The sequence below is a fragment of the Megascapheus bottae genome, chromosome 15 (genome assembly GCF_031878675.1).
Source record: "Megascapheus bottae isolate mThoBot1 chromosome 15, mThoBot2.hap1, whole genome shotgun sequence".
Lineage (NCBI taxonomy): Eukaryota > Metazoa > Chordata > Mammalia > Rodentia > Geomyidae > Megascapheus > Megascapheus bottae.
Window position 1 is genome coordinate 23536855 of NC_143523.1, and position 15379 is coordinate 23552233.

Genomic DNA, 15379 nt, shown 5'->3' on the forward strand with positions numbered 1-15379 from the left:
AGATGTAGCTATGAGAATTTGGGCCCACAAATGTGAAAAATATCTGATTACATATGCTACAAAAATGCATTCGGTGAGAGCATGGGGCTTTAATAGAAATTGATAGAGCAAAACATCTTTCACTCTTATGTCACTTGAATGATGGCTTTTAATTCATTCTCCTATTTCAAAGGGTTCTATTTGAGTATTGCCCTGCATTGCAAATAGCACCCATAAAACAGCACTTTAGTTTGTTAACTGGAACTAAATCAGAAACATATAGGCTTATAATTACTTATATTTACAATATGATTGAATAAAGTTAGGAAAGTGCCAAATTAAATGATATAAACTCTGTGTATTATTTCCTAACAAACTCTCGGTCAGTATGTCCTTACCCTGATAGGAATGAAATGTATCATTGTGTTGACCCCCATTTTACCATAATTTCCCAAGTGCAACAGGCACAGTTACATTGCTTCCTAGAGAAGAAACAACAAAGCATTTTACATTGATTGTATATTGCAAACTAGTTATATTAACGTGGTCTTACTTGATGAATATTAGGCTAGCAACATGACAAAAACAATTTTTTGAAATAAGGAATTTTATTGATGATCAGGAGTAGAGAATAAGAAGCCCTGGATTCTGTCTCCACAAACTCACCAATTCAACAACAAAGAATACATTCTTCTTGTAACACATCCAGAGAAACATGGAACTAGTTACATCTAAGACAGCAGAAAAAAATTCACAAAACCATCTTACCATAATCATGACATCCATACCATGGCACAGAGCCAAACAATTGAAAGGGACCTTTTACGAGCCCCTGTTCTATCCTTAGATCTCAGCTTCTCCGTGGGCTTAGGGAAGAACCTTTGTTCTCAGTACTGAGAAGGATTAGATTTTGGATACAATGCTCCAGCTCTTCTGAAGACTGCTCAAGAAGACTGGATTCTGTTCCTTTCATCTAAGAGTTGTGGTGAATCTCAGAATATTCTAGGTCCCCAGGAACCAGAGAACAAACATGGCAATTTTGGTTGGTAGCCCCTGGAGTGTATCTTTCAACACAGTATCCTGTAATTCTAGCTACTGAGCAGGCTGAGATCTGGAGAATTGAAGTATGTCTCAGGCCAAAGAGATTACATCTCCCGAAAGTTGGGCTAGGGGTGTGGTTTAAATGATAGAACACTTGCCTACATAAATGAGGCTCTATATTCAATCTCCGGCACTAACCAAAAAATTTTTACTGGTAAATGCATCTAAGGAGGTAGAAGACTTAACATTGAAGACTACAAAAAAATTGATGGAAAACATTTCGCAGAAATAAACTGAGATGTCCAATGTGACTAGATTAGAGGACAATATTAAGAGGCTCATACTATGCAGGATAGTCTACAGATTTAATCATATCTCTATCAAAACTCAGTGAATTCTATTTACAGAAATAGAAAGCGCGCACACACACACATACACACACACACACACACACACGCACTTAGATACACACGTACTAATGAAACAAATTTGAGAACTCCAAAATAAGCTCAAGTGGATCCAGTTCCAGGCAACTGATCAACAAGAACGCCAAAAATACATTACAGGAAAGGATAGTCTTCAACAAATGATGTTGGGGAAACAATACATTTAGAATATTGAAATTTCACTCTTCATACATGCACAAAAATCAAATCACCATGACTGAGGAGTTAAACAGAAGACCTGAATCTATATAGCTACTAGAAGATAGAACAAGAATATTTCATGATTGTAATGGTTTCTTGGACAAATAAGATACCAGAAGCACAAGCAACAGAAACAAAGTTAAACAAATGAATCTATAACCACACAGCAAAGACAATACAGAGTGGAAGGCAGCTATGGAATGGGGAAAGCATTTGTAACACATCTACCATGATATTTGGTTAATGAAGCAAATATTCAAAGGCACAATGAACTCATTTACTAAAATAAAATGAAATACATAGCACAACAAAACAAAACAAACAAAAGACTGACTGGACGTTTGTCAAAAGGGGATATGAGTAGTTATATTGGATGCCTGACTTCACTAATCAGGGAAACACAAATCAAACTATAATGATTTATCACCCCATACCTGTTAAGATGATCATTATAAAAATTAAACAACACATTTTGACAAGGAGATATAGAAATTGGAATGCTTGTTCTCTTTTGGTTGGTTTGTAAAGTAGCTATTGTCATATGAAATTTCCTCAAAGTAGTAGACATAGAAGTACTAGATTGTCTAAGAATCTTGTTTCTGTGTCTTTTCCCAAAAAGAATTGAGATTAGTATTTGGGAGAGATACTTTTTCATTGCACTTTGTTACAATACTCCTTCCAACTGCTGATTTGCAATCTAAAGGAGTGTTGACACATGAATAGCATATGCACAGAATGAAATGCTATTCAGTCTGAGGCAAAAAGATGTTCCTGCAATGTGCCACAGGGATAAGCCCAAAATGCTTTATGCAAAGTGAAACAAACTGGTCATAGAGGGACAGACATTATAGGATTCTCCTATTCTATAAGGAATCTAAAATAACTCACCTTACAGAAGTAGATAAGAGGATAGGGGTTAGCAAAGGCTAATGGAAAGGGAGAGATATAGATTCTGGTATTCAGTGAGTGTCTGATTTTTTTTTTATGAAAGACAAAAGTTCTAGAGATCTGCCCTATAACATTCTGCTCAAAGCTAAAAATACTGTATTATATGCTTTTACTTTTTTTAGAAAGGAAGATTTCATATTAAATATTCTTATCACAATAAAAGGTAATCTTTTGTATTTCAATAGCCTATGACACACATTTTCATCTCTGTTCTTTTTTAGGTAATTTTACTATAATTTCCATACCATTTTATCTTCCATTTTTTCCTGTGGATTATAACATAGTGCAAAGAACATGGATTTTGGAGCCAGAAAGATGTGGAATCCAAACTGGGCCCAGAAACCTACAACTTCTATGGATTTGGCCAAAATGTTTTCCCGGTATCATCTTCAGTACATGTCACACTTGAGTGTCAGTTGTTATTCCCAATGTACAGATACATGTACTGAAGATGATACAGGGTAGAATTTTATTCACAGGAAAGTATTTTAGCAAAAACGTGTGACTGAAAGTAATTAAGATACTTAGACTTTAAAACACAATCCAACAGCTTTATTGATATGTTATTGGCATACAATGTGCCACATATATTTAAAGCATAACATTTGATAAGTTTTAACATCCATCTGTAACCAATGAACACATTACGATACACAAATGGCTCCTTATACTTCTTTGTAATAACTTCCTTTCATCCCAGCCAAGATTTCCCAACCCTAGGTAACCACTGATCTAATGTATCTGTCTAATGTATCAGTTTGCATTCAAACTTTTATGTAAGTAGAACTTTCTGCTATCTTCTGTACTTATTCAGCTAAGTACATTTTAGTGTTACAACTATGAAGAAAATTTAAATATTATCATTTTATAGCTATAACTATACAGAATATGTAAATACATAAGAAAGAAGAAGAGAGAAGGAAAAGTCGTTTATGTCATACACTTTTTGTTGTTGTTGTTGGTCAGTTGTGGGGCTTGAATTCAGGGCCCGGGCACTGTCCCTGAGCTCTTTTCACTCTACCACTTTAAGACACAGCTCCACTTCCACTTTTCTGGTGGCTAATTGGAGATAAGAGTGTCATGGACTTTCCTCCCTGAGTGGTCTTCAGAACTCAGCCTCTGGAATAGCTAGGATTAGCGCCCAGCATAGATGTAGTAACTCATATATGAGATATTCATCTAAACTAGCAGGGGTGTCCGAATATCTATAAAATGACCTGAGCAATGAAAAGCCTATTTTATGACTGGATTGCCATGTAAGCAAAATTATTCTGCTCTATTACCAGTGCCTTTTTTTTTTTAAGGCACCCATTCTTAATTTCTCCTTAGATTTTGAAATCTTGGGTGTCTCTAGAACTTGCTTAATGTTTCAAATTTCCCAGTTGGCCTTAAGAATTTGTCTTGAACTTAAGAGTTATCAGATTCAATTGAGTTTGATGGGCCCAGGTTTTGTTTAGACCAGGCACAGATAATAGGCTCAGGGCCTTGCAGAATGAATTGGGATCTATAATTTGTCCATTTTTGGGAGAGTATTTCAAGTATGGGTATTCCTTTTTTTTTAAAAAATGTTTAACAGATTTTACTAGTAAAGCTAATTAGATCTGAGCCTTTATTTAAATAAGAAATTTTAAATTGGAAATTTAGTTCTTACACATTATAGGTCAACTCTTTTATTTCTTTTTTGGTGGTGTGGGGGGCAGTCATGGGACTTGAACTCATCCTGGGCGCTGTCCCTGAGCTCTTCAGTTCAAGGCTACCACCCTACCCGTGAGCCAAGCTCCACTAAGATTCTCAGGTCCTCTAAGAGTCTCAGGTCACCAATTCTGGTGATCTCTTTTCCTTCGCTTGTCTTTCCTGTTCTTCCCTTCTTCATTTCCTTCCTCCTTTCTTCTCTGTCTCTTCTCCCCCTCTGTCCATTTTCTCCATTTCTCCTTTCTTAGTTGGACTTGTTAACATTGACAATTTGGAATATTTTTAACTATTTGGAAGCATTTTGTTTTACTTTTTTGCTTCTTTTCCCATTTTTAAAAGTAATTTTAATTTTTGTTGCGAAGGCAATGTACAGAGAGGAGTTGCAGTTACATAGGTCAGGTAATGAGTGCATTTCTTTTTGAACAGTGTTACCTCTTCCTTTGTTTTTTTTTCCCCTAGCTTTTACCCCTCTCCCTAAGTTCATTTTCAACATAGTATCTAGTGAGCATCACTGCTGAATTAGTTCACCTGTCTTCCCACCATTTCTGCGCTCCCCCCACCCCAATCAGATAAACTTACAGACAAAACAAAAGGTACAGAAATTGAAAAGAGCCATAATAGGGGAAAACAGAGAGAGAGAAAAAAGAAAAAAAATCATACAAGAAATAAAATTAAAAAAATCTCTTGTTTTCATTTCTTGGAGTTCATTTACATCGACATCATTTTCTATGTTCATATGCACATGGCTATTGAGCCTTTGAGACCCTCTCCTGAGAACATATACTCCTTTGGTCTCATTGAGTGTTTAATATCCTGTTTAATTTATCATGTCCAAGTGTGATTTTTTTTTGTCTTTTTCTGTCCACCATGTTTACTTGTAGATTTATAGGCACATTCTAATTACTACAAATGAGGAAAACCATGTAACTTATGTTTCTCTGGGTTTGGCTCATTCTGCTTAATATAATTTTTTCCAAGTCTTTTCACTTCCTTGTGAATGGGCCACAGTCATTCTTTCTGATCATAGCATAGAATTCCAATATATAATGGGACCAAGACATGTGGAAGGGTATCAATATATGTGAATTAATGCACCTTCTGTCTGGCAAATATCATGTTACCCTTTTATTAAATACAATAAAAAAAGAGAAAAAAAAGAAACTCAAAAAAAAAGAATTCCAATATGTGTGTACTTGCTCTCCATTCTAATCATTATTTCCTTTCTTTGCTTGGCTTTGGGTTTAATTTGTTCTTTACTTTTTAGATTTCTAAAGAAGAAATTTGGGTTAGCGATCTGAGATCATTTTCCTTCTAATGAAGGCATTTGAAGCCATAAGTCCTCCTTTCAGTATCGCTTAGCTGAAAATGGATAAATTTATTGCTGATTATTTTTACTTCACAAGATATAGTAGTAGCTTGTAATCTTGGTTTGGCAGAGACTATCCAGATATTTGTTCTGTTTGGACATTGGGGTTGAATATTTATTGCCCTGCCAAAGCTCCAATCTTTAGTGGCATATACAATGTTGCTGGGAATTCTGTTTTGTCCTAAACATTTGTTCTCTAGAGAATAGCTTCACAAAACCATTTCCCCAGCTGTCTGCTTAGACTTATACTTTCCGTGTTGTATTTGTGGTTTCCCATGAGAAGTCATTTCAGTTGTTCAGTTGTATTCTATGATCACTTGTAGTGAAGAAAGAAGTAAGGCAAATACTATTCTAAATGGTGAAAATGGCAAGTTAGAAGGCTCAGATTTGGTTCAAGATTTTACTGCTTGCCATGGCCATGTAGCTACTTTGGATGAAGATAATGATGCCATATTAGCATTGTCAGGAGTCATTTCCCATACTACCCCTGTGTGGCCAATGCCTACTCATTCTTGGACTTAGGTATTTTTCTCCCAGAATTCTCTGAGTCTTTACATTTGGTTAAAGTCCTCTCTTAAAACATTCCATCTTTATTTAACTTATCACGGCAGTTGTCATACTCTATTGCACTGTTTGCATATTTATCTGTCTTTTGTATTCTCCAAGAATGGGGTCTATCAATTTTTATTGTCTGTAGCATCTGGGCAATGCCGGGTATTCATGTTCAATAAAGGCAATTAATTTCTAACATTTAGCTTTATTGTTATATATATATATTTCCTCATGAATGTATATTTGGTTTTCATATGCTTTCCTGAAAGTAGGGTTTGTTGGAAGGGGGCCAGGGAAGGGTTTTATTTTGAAAGGCAGCACCAAAAGGAAATTGGGCTCTGAGGGGCAATGCAAATGCTATGAAAGTAAACACGGCATTTCAAATCACGCTGCTGAATGTGCTTCAACAAGACTGTTCATAATTCTTGTTTTTAGATAAATTAGTAAAGATTTTTACTTCAGCTTCCTTCATCAAATAGAAAGAATGCATGCTTAACTTGATGAGCTCATGAAATTGAGTTGGTGTTCTTGTTCCCGAGAGAAATATGCTAAAACATCACCAAGGATGGCATCATGTTTTAGGAATATTATTAACATTCAAGTCTATAATATACTTTAAAAACATGAGAAGGATCATACGAAAAAAGGAAAAGCTTTGTAAGAAGATCTCCAGTTGTACTTGTTGTAGTTTACATTTAGAATGTTTCTGAAAGGGTTGGTACCAGTTGGAGGGGCTCGTGGCAGGTGGTGGAGCTTTTCCAAGGTGAATCCAGGAAGGTGTTTACGTCCTTGGGAATGTGCCCTTGGCGTAGGCAATGTCACCATGGTCCTTTTCTCTTTCTTGGGGTCTGGCCCTGAAGTGAACAATTTTTTTTTCTCTTCCTTGTCTGTCTATCATGATATGCTATCTTGATACAGGCCCAAGAAATCATGGTTAGGAACCCCCAGAAATGTAAGTCAAAATAAAACTCTCTAAATTGATTGTCAGGCATTTTTTATGTATTTGATATTTTTGGCAGGATGAAGGTTTGAACATAGGGCCTTGTGATAGCAATTGAACTGCATTCCTTTTTGCTTTTTCCAGATAGGGAGCTTCCTACCTCTTTTTCCCAAGTAGCTGAGATGACAGACGTGCATCTGTTTTTTTGTTTGTTTTTTTTTCCAGTTGTGGGGCATGAACTAAGGGTCTGGGTGCTATCCCTGGGAACATGATTTTCGTCCTAATGAGTGTTCTTTCTTTCTTTTTTCTCTTTCTTTTTTCTCTTTCTTTCTTTCTTTCTTTCTTTCTTTCTTTCTTTCTTTCTTTCTTTCTTTCTTTCTTTCTTTCCCTTCCCTTCCTTCCCTTTCCTTTCCTTCCTTCCCTTCCTTCCTTCCTTCCTTCCTTCCTTCCTTCCTTCCTTCCTTCCTTCCTTCCTTCCTTCCTTCCTTTCTCTCTTTCTCTCTCTCTCTCTTTCTTTCTTTTTTTTTTTGCCAGTCCTGGGAAGCTCAGGGCCTGAGCACTGTCCTTGGACTTTTCTCAAGGCTAGAGCTCTACCACTTGAGCCTCAGCACCACTTCTGGCTTTTTTCTAGGTATGTGGTACCGAGGAATCGAACCCGGGTCTTCGTGCATGCTAGGCAAGCACTTTAACCACTAGGCCAAACTCCCGGCCCTCCTTCTTTCTTTCTTTCTTTCTTTCTTTCTTTCTTTCTTTCTTTCTTTCTTTCTTTCTTTCTTTCTGTCTGTCTGTCTGTCTGTCTGTCTATTCATGGGTCTTGAACTCTGGACCTGGACTGCTGTCCCTGAGCTCTTCAGCTCAAGGCTACCACCCTACTCCTTGCTACAGCGCCACTTCCAGTTTTCTAGTGGTTAATTGGGGATAAGAGTCTCATAGAGTTTAGTGTCTGAGTTGGCTTTGAACCGTGATCCTCAGATCTCAGCCTCCTGCGTAGCTAGGATTACAGCTGTGAGCTATCGTGCCCAGCTATTATTTTTTTCTTAACATAGAATTACCATATTCTTATCAAGGAAGGTTCAATACAACATCCCTCCATCCCCTTTATTGATTCTTAAGTCTTAAATTCTGATAAGAAATACAACCTCACATTTGTGTGTCATCATAAATTACTTTAGGTTGATAATACTTTAAAATGATAACTTTTGCATTTTTTTGGTAATCTTCAAATCTATAGAAACATCTATGTTAGTTGGAGAACACTATAGCACATATGACACATATATATGACATATAATATATAAATTATATAAACATATATGATATATACAATCATATATAACATACATAATTATATACATAGCATAAAATTCACTTTTTGCCCATGTTCCCTGTTTTTCTCACCTGAAAAATATTAAGTAATGTAAATTTTCATACATTTTCCATTAGCATATAAGCATGTTTGTATGTATATATAGCAAACATACAATTATAAAATATATATGTATACAATCTAATCTATATTCTTGTGGATGTATTTTCGTGTATGGTACCATCAGCCTGGGTATTGTTGATCTTTTTATTTATTGCTGAGATGAAAGATAATATTGTCCTGATTAGTTTGCAATTTTATGACTTCTAAGAAGATGGAGGATCTTTCATTTCTCCAGTGAGTTGCCTATGTTTGCTTTTCTTTCATTTTCTAAGTGGGTGGTTGTTTGCATTTTTCATATTGATTCACAGAAGTTTTTAGATAATGAGAGGTATTAACATGTTTCTTAAATATTTGTTACAAATATTTTCTCTCAGATATTTTGTCTTCTTTCTTTTGTGATTTATTGTCAAAATGAATCAGTATTTATTTTGCTAAATCTCCAATATTGTCATACTTCTGCTCTTACAATTCTTGACAGAGAGTAAGTCTTTACTGTCATTCCGATGAAATAGCTGAGATTCACAGAGATTCAATGACTTAGGAATCAGGGCTGAGATTCAATGATGTAGGAATCAGGCCTCGGGTTTAATTACTTAGGAATCAGGACTGAGATTCAAAAAATTCAGTGCTTGCATTTAGGCTTGCATTGTTAGAAATGCACCCACCACCAATAGAGGACATTCTAAATCTAATAGAGGACATTCTACATGGCAACAAAACAGACTTGGAGAAACTATAGAGAATATATGAATAGCTCAAGAAGCCACCAAGCAAAAAAGTAACATTCTTGTTACTTTCCAGACTAATTGCTTCTCAGAGCCGGATTGTTGGTCAACAGTCTTTAAGGACATTGTATATGAAGAGCAGTCATAATTTTCTAATGGTCTCTCAGCGGGTCTTGTGATATGAGGTGTTTGTGGTTCCTTTGGCTTAGATTTGACACCAATTTCCCTTCCTTGCCAACTTTGTTTTATAGTTCTTGGCTCAGATTGTGGATATTAACTTTGCTTACTTCATGACTTCTGGCTCTGACCATTGGCTATACTTATGGGCAGATTACTGGCAGATACCACAGTGGTTCTTTTCATTTCAGATGTAAAGTTTTGGTTGAAGGCTGTGCTTTCAATACTGGTCACTTAAGACTTTGTATAAGCAGTTGTCAGATAGAGAATTGAAGAAGAAATATACATATTAAAAAAAACCCAAGTATTTAAAAATACTCTAAAAGTGTATAGTAAGAAGATTTAGCTACTGGATACTAAGTATTTGTTAGCAAGTAGGGGAAGTCTGGGAGAGTAATACCTTTGTTCCTTCCTAGGTTGTTTTTTGTTAAGAAAGATTTAAATTTAAGTTTATTTTAATTGTTATTGAAGTGTTGATACAAAGAGGAGTTACAGTGACATGAATCAGGTAATGAGTATAATTCTTTGTGAGCTGTCTCTCCTTCCCTGGCTTTCCCCCTGTTTTCCCTTCCCATCCCCACCTACAAAATGTACAGTTCATTTTCCATGTAGTGAGTACCACTTTTGTATTTGTTCACCCTTGTTCCACATTCTCTGTGTCCCACCTTTGCCCTCCCAAATACAAAAAAAAAGACAAAAGGAAAAGAATACAAAAAGGGCCACAAAGCAACCAAAATGTCTCATTTCCTTTAATAAATTCATTTAATAAAAGATTATTTTATTATGTAGCTATTGAGCATTTGTTCACCATATCTAATTCATGTCCTCCTTTGGCCTTAGCATATGAATGTTTGGACTCCTATGTAAATTTAACATGTCCCAATGGGGTGGGTGTGTGAGTGTGTGTGTGTCTTAATCATTCAGTGTGTTTATTTGTAGATTTATAAGTCCATTCTAGTTGCCACAAATGAGGGAAACCATGTAACCTATATTTCTTTGGGGCTGGCTTACTTTGCTTATACTTTTTTTCCAAGTCTTTCAATTTCCTTACAAATGGTACAATATTATTCTTTTTGATGTGTTATTTTGCTCTGATTAAGAAGAACTTGCTGTGGGCAGGTCATCCTGTTGCAGCAAAGTTTGAAGTTATATAAATTCTCCTTAATCCTTTTGCTATTTGGGCTGAAGAGGAGCAAGGAGACTAGAAGAACTGGTAAGTACCTCCTAACCAGTCTGAAATCTAGAAAGTCTTTTTGAGACATTTTGAGAAAGTCAGTATCAAATTCTAAAAAAAAAATAGCAAAGCATATTGTGCATGATAATAATAGTAATGATATAAAATAAAACACTACAGTAGAATATTCTAGCTCAGAAGCAGTAATTTTTTTTTTAAAAGACTAGCTACTTGAAGGAGAAAAACATTTACAAGGATTTTGGGGAGAGATTGTTAGAAGTTTTGGAACACTTTCTTATCTTGCCACTATCCTTCTCTTCTGTATTTCCTCCATTCTCCCCTCTGCCATCATGAGCTTACTGTGGGATTACTCTATATGTTTACTGTGCTTTTCCAATTCTAGGGAAATGCCAAAACTTTTGCCTCACTATTTCACAGTGAATGGAAAGTCCTATCTTTTTCTCCCCCAGTCCTGGGGCTTGAACTCATGGCTTGGGCACTGTTCTTGGACACTTTTTGGTCAAGTCTAGTGTGTTGTCGCTTGAGCCACAGTGCCACTTCCAGATTTTTCTCAGTATGTGGTACCAAGGAATTGAACCCAGAGCTTCATGCATGCTAGGCGAGCACTCTACCACTAGGCTATGCTACCGACTTGGAAATTCCTATCTTACAGAAATTCCTCTACATTTATTGTTTTTGTTGTTGTTGTTAGCAAGCACTTCTATTTTAAAGCACTTTATGTAAAATATTTAATTTGCATATTGGGTACAACCCTATTTGCAGATGGGGAACATAATACAGAAAGCTTCCATAAGTTGTCCACGCTCAGATGATCTAAGTTAGTGGATCTAAAATCTATGCTCTTAATCTTCTTAACTCTTATGTTGTAAAAATGGGGTAAAAAGTGAATGGTTTCTTTAACAATAGCTAATAGTTTCCATCGATCACAGTCTTTGAATGTTTATCATATTCCAGAGCCTGTACAATGATACTTGTAAAATGTTAGGCAAATATTCTTGTGAAAGGCACTATTTTATACTTTCTGTTTTGTGGAGGTGAAACTTGAGATTTGGAGATGCAAAGGAACTTGTTCAAGGCCATGTACTCAGTAACAGCAGTGCTGGAATTGAAGCAATAGATGTTGGAACCTGTGTGAAGCATGCTGCTACACAGATTAAAATGACACCAACAACATGGAGACATGTAGGTCAGCCACAACTGCAAATTGAGAGCTTGAAAGGCAGCTTTGAGAAATTTCTGAAGGAGTAACGGGAGTGGACACCTCTGTAATGCACTGGGTGTGGAGGTGGTGAGCTGGAGGCCTACTGGGCCATTGGTGGAAGGGAACAGAACAGGGATGTGAGCGCTAGGTCTTCCATCAAACTTCCAGATTACTTTTATAAAAGCGATTTTATAGTTTTATTTGACACTCACTGGTTAGTTGTCATCCACACTGACTGTAGATTTTTGAAGGTGGTAACAGGGATGTAGGTGGTCTGGTAAGTCTTTATCCTCATTGTGCTTTCTGGACAGCCCATAGGGGACATGCCTTCTTCCTTTGGCCCAGACAGTTTTGTTGAGCCTGCTTTCGATGTGCATGTTGCAAGTCCCCGTCTACTTCATGACAAACTTACGGATTTCTTTGAGTGCACAAGGAGCACGAGCTTCTTAAAGCCCACTCCATGGATGCACTTGTGAATGTCACCACCTTGTTGATGGCAGAATGGCTCTTCTTCTCACCACCCTTCTTCTCACCAACCTTCTTTGCGGGAGCCATTCTGCCAGGCCCAAGTTGGAAAAGCCAGCTAATTTTTTAACCTAAAAAATATGTGTCCTGATACATGTTTCAAGGCCATTCTTTTATGTCCATATTATCTTTTTGTTGTCGTTTGTGATTTATTTGCCATATTTTGCTATTTTTGTATTGCAATATTGTCTTCTTTTTCTTCGGGAATAATCCATTATTTTTACCTGTAGGTTTGTTTTTCTTTAATTGGGGGGATATTTTAATATCTTATTCTGTTTCTAACATTTAATTTTGTTCTTGTTAGAAAGGATTTTTTCCAGTATATTTCTAGGAATTGGAACTTTTATATTTCCCCTTTTCTGGACTTTCATCTATATTTTTTTTAATTTGAGGGTTCCATATTATCATATTTATTAAGTGAAATATTTGTGGCATCCCTTATAAGCCACACTGCTGATGTAAAATTATGTGTGTGTGTGTGTGTGTGTGTGTGTGTGTGTGTGTGATGTGTGCTGGTACTGGGGCTGGAACTCCTGATGTAGGTGCTGTCCCTACCTCAAGGCTAGCACTCTACCACTGGAGCCACAGCTCCATTTTCAGCTTTTTGGTGGATAATTGGATGGTAAGAGTCTTATGGACCTTCCTGTTCAGGCAGGTTTGGAACCATGATCCTCAGATCTTATCCACTTGAGTAGCTAGAGTTGCAGGCTAGAGTCACAGCAACCAACTGTGATGTTAAGTGTTGAGGGAAGGATCACATCTGTGTACCCGCACTGGCCTGCTACCTTTGTCTAAGTGTGTCCCATTATGAAAACTCTGTGAAAAGTATCTGCTCCAAACTGCCCTTGTAATGTTTAATGTCTCTTCTTTTAAAAAAAAAAAAAAAGTGGGGCTGGGAGTTTGGCCTAGTGGTAGAGTGCTTGCCTAGCATGCACGAAGACCTGGGTTCGATTCCTTGGTACTACATACATAGAAAAAAAGCTGGGAGTGGTGCTGAGGCTCAAGGAGTAGCACTCTAGCCTTGAGAAAGTCCAAGGACAATGCTCAGGCCCTGAGCTCAAGCCCAGGATGGCAAAAAAAGAGAAAAAGAAAAAAATTCACTTCTTTTTCTTCGTTTAAAATGGCCTAAGAATTTGTTGTTCCTAGAAAATAAGTCTGCTAAGATAGATATGCTATTTTATTTCACTGGATATATTGGTATTTTCTTTAAAAAGAGAGAGATTAACAGAGAGAGAAATACACACACACACACACACACACACACACACACACACAGAGCGAGCAAGAATACTGTGATCTATATTAGCTTTTAGTAACACCAACGTAATAGACGACTAGATGCACTAGTAAATGAATGCACTAGCAATGAAAATGCTCATGGGCACCAGACACTATTCTTTTTCATACTGTGAGAGTGACATTTATGAAAAGAATAGGAAACTAGAAAATTCTTGGAAGTGGAAAAGTAGGATAGGAGTTTATTTCAACTGTGTATTTATTTGGCCCTTTGATTGTCAGAACACAGCGGACCACTTCATTATTTAAAACTATCTACCTGATGATGCACCTGGGAATCCTTTCTTGTACCACTTGTTCAGTTCTGGAAATGGAATTTGGATAATGGCCTTGGATAATTACTGAAATGCAGAGATGGGTAAACTCTGGCCCACTGCCTGCTTTCTTTTTCTTTTTCCTTTTTTCTTTTTTGGTTGTCTGCAAGCTAACTTTTTTAAAACATTTTTTAAATGATTGAAAACTAAAGGATAATATGTGTTGTGTGAGAAGCACATGCAATCCAAATCTCCATCTATTGGCAAACAGCCTCTTTCCTTATTTGCATATTGTCTATGTCTGCTTTATGCTACAATGGCTGAGTGGAGCAGTTGTAACAGAATGCATATGGCCCAGAAAATCTAATGCAATCACTAGCTAGTCTTTTACAGAAAAAGAGAAGAGATAAAATTAAACAAGAAACAAGAAAGGGACATAAAGGAGGCTGGAGGTAGAATTCCTTTTCTTCTTTCTCCTTCATACAAACCATGTTCAATGGCAACTTCATTATCACAGACACATTCCTAGTTCTGAATGAGTGAGAGGTTGTGGTTGCCTTTATTTACTTATTTTTACTTATATTTTTCTTTAGTGCTTTAGGTCTGGAGTTTGGACCATCTGGAGGAAAAAAAAGTGAGAACCCCAGTATACCCTTGTTTGGAAGTAGTGTGAAGACCAGACAAGAAGAGTGAGGTTGAAAATAAAGGCTTGCTGGCTTGTACCAGGAAATTTGGACTCAATCCTACAGTTTGAATTTCCCCCCACCTTTTTGTTTAAACCACCCTGCTAGCAATCCTGTTTTGTTCCATTGTACCAAAAAAACCATGAAGGGTTAAAATTTAAACATTCAATTCTTTGTGTGGAAGTAAACACCAAACTAGAGGCTCAGGATTGTGGAGGAAAAGCTGAAACTGATTCAAGCAAGACTTCATTAACTAATTTGGGGGAGTATTTGAAGCTATTCTGAGCTATACAGTCCCCCCCACACACCCCACTTTTCTCATCTCCACTGGCACTCTGAGAATCAGATCACCTGGGGAAAGCAGATTTAAAAAATTCCAGATGGTGTGTGCGATGCTCCAGCTGTGAGGAATCTCTCCCAGTCAGGCAATCTGCCTTTCTGCCGGAACCCTCTAAAAACTGTGCTGCCCATTTGTCATGCTTCTCCAATTGCAGCCTTCTGGATAGCTTCTCTTTGCCTTGTCTGACTCTTCCTTTCCAGTTTTTATCATCCCCCCTCCATGAGCTCATGTAGTAACATCTCTTCATTGGCTATAAATCCATAGAAGGACACGATATAAAATATAGTTTTGTGAAGGAAAATTGGAAAACATCTGTTTTTTTTACCCTGAAGAGTCAGTATTCACTTGTCTCACATGACGACGTGACTATTTGTGCCTGTGTGAAAAAA

General features: G+C 36.9%; 1 protein-coding gene and 1 pseudogene across 1 annotated transcript in view; one reads left to right on the plus strand and one right to left on the minus strand.

Annotated features, from left to right (window-relative positions):
* The window catches only part of Hpse2 (heparanase 2 (inactive)), a 413903-nt gene that overhangs the window by 69824 nt on the left and 328700 nt on the right, over positions 1–15379 (plus strand). The gene's annotated exons all lie outside the window — the stretch shown is intronic.
* LOC150053975 (large ribosomal subunit protein eL31 pseudogene) lies at positions 12101–12447 on the minus strand (annotated as a pseudogene).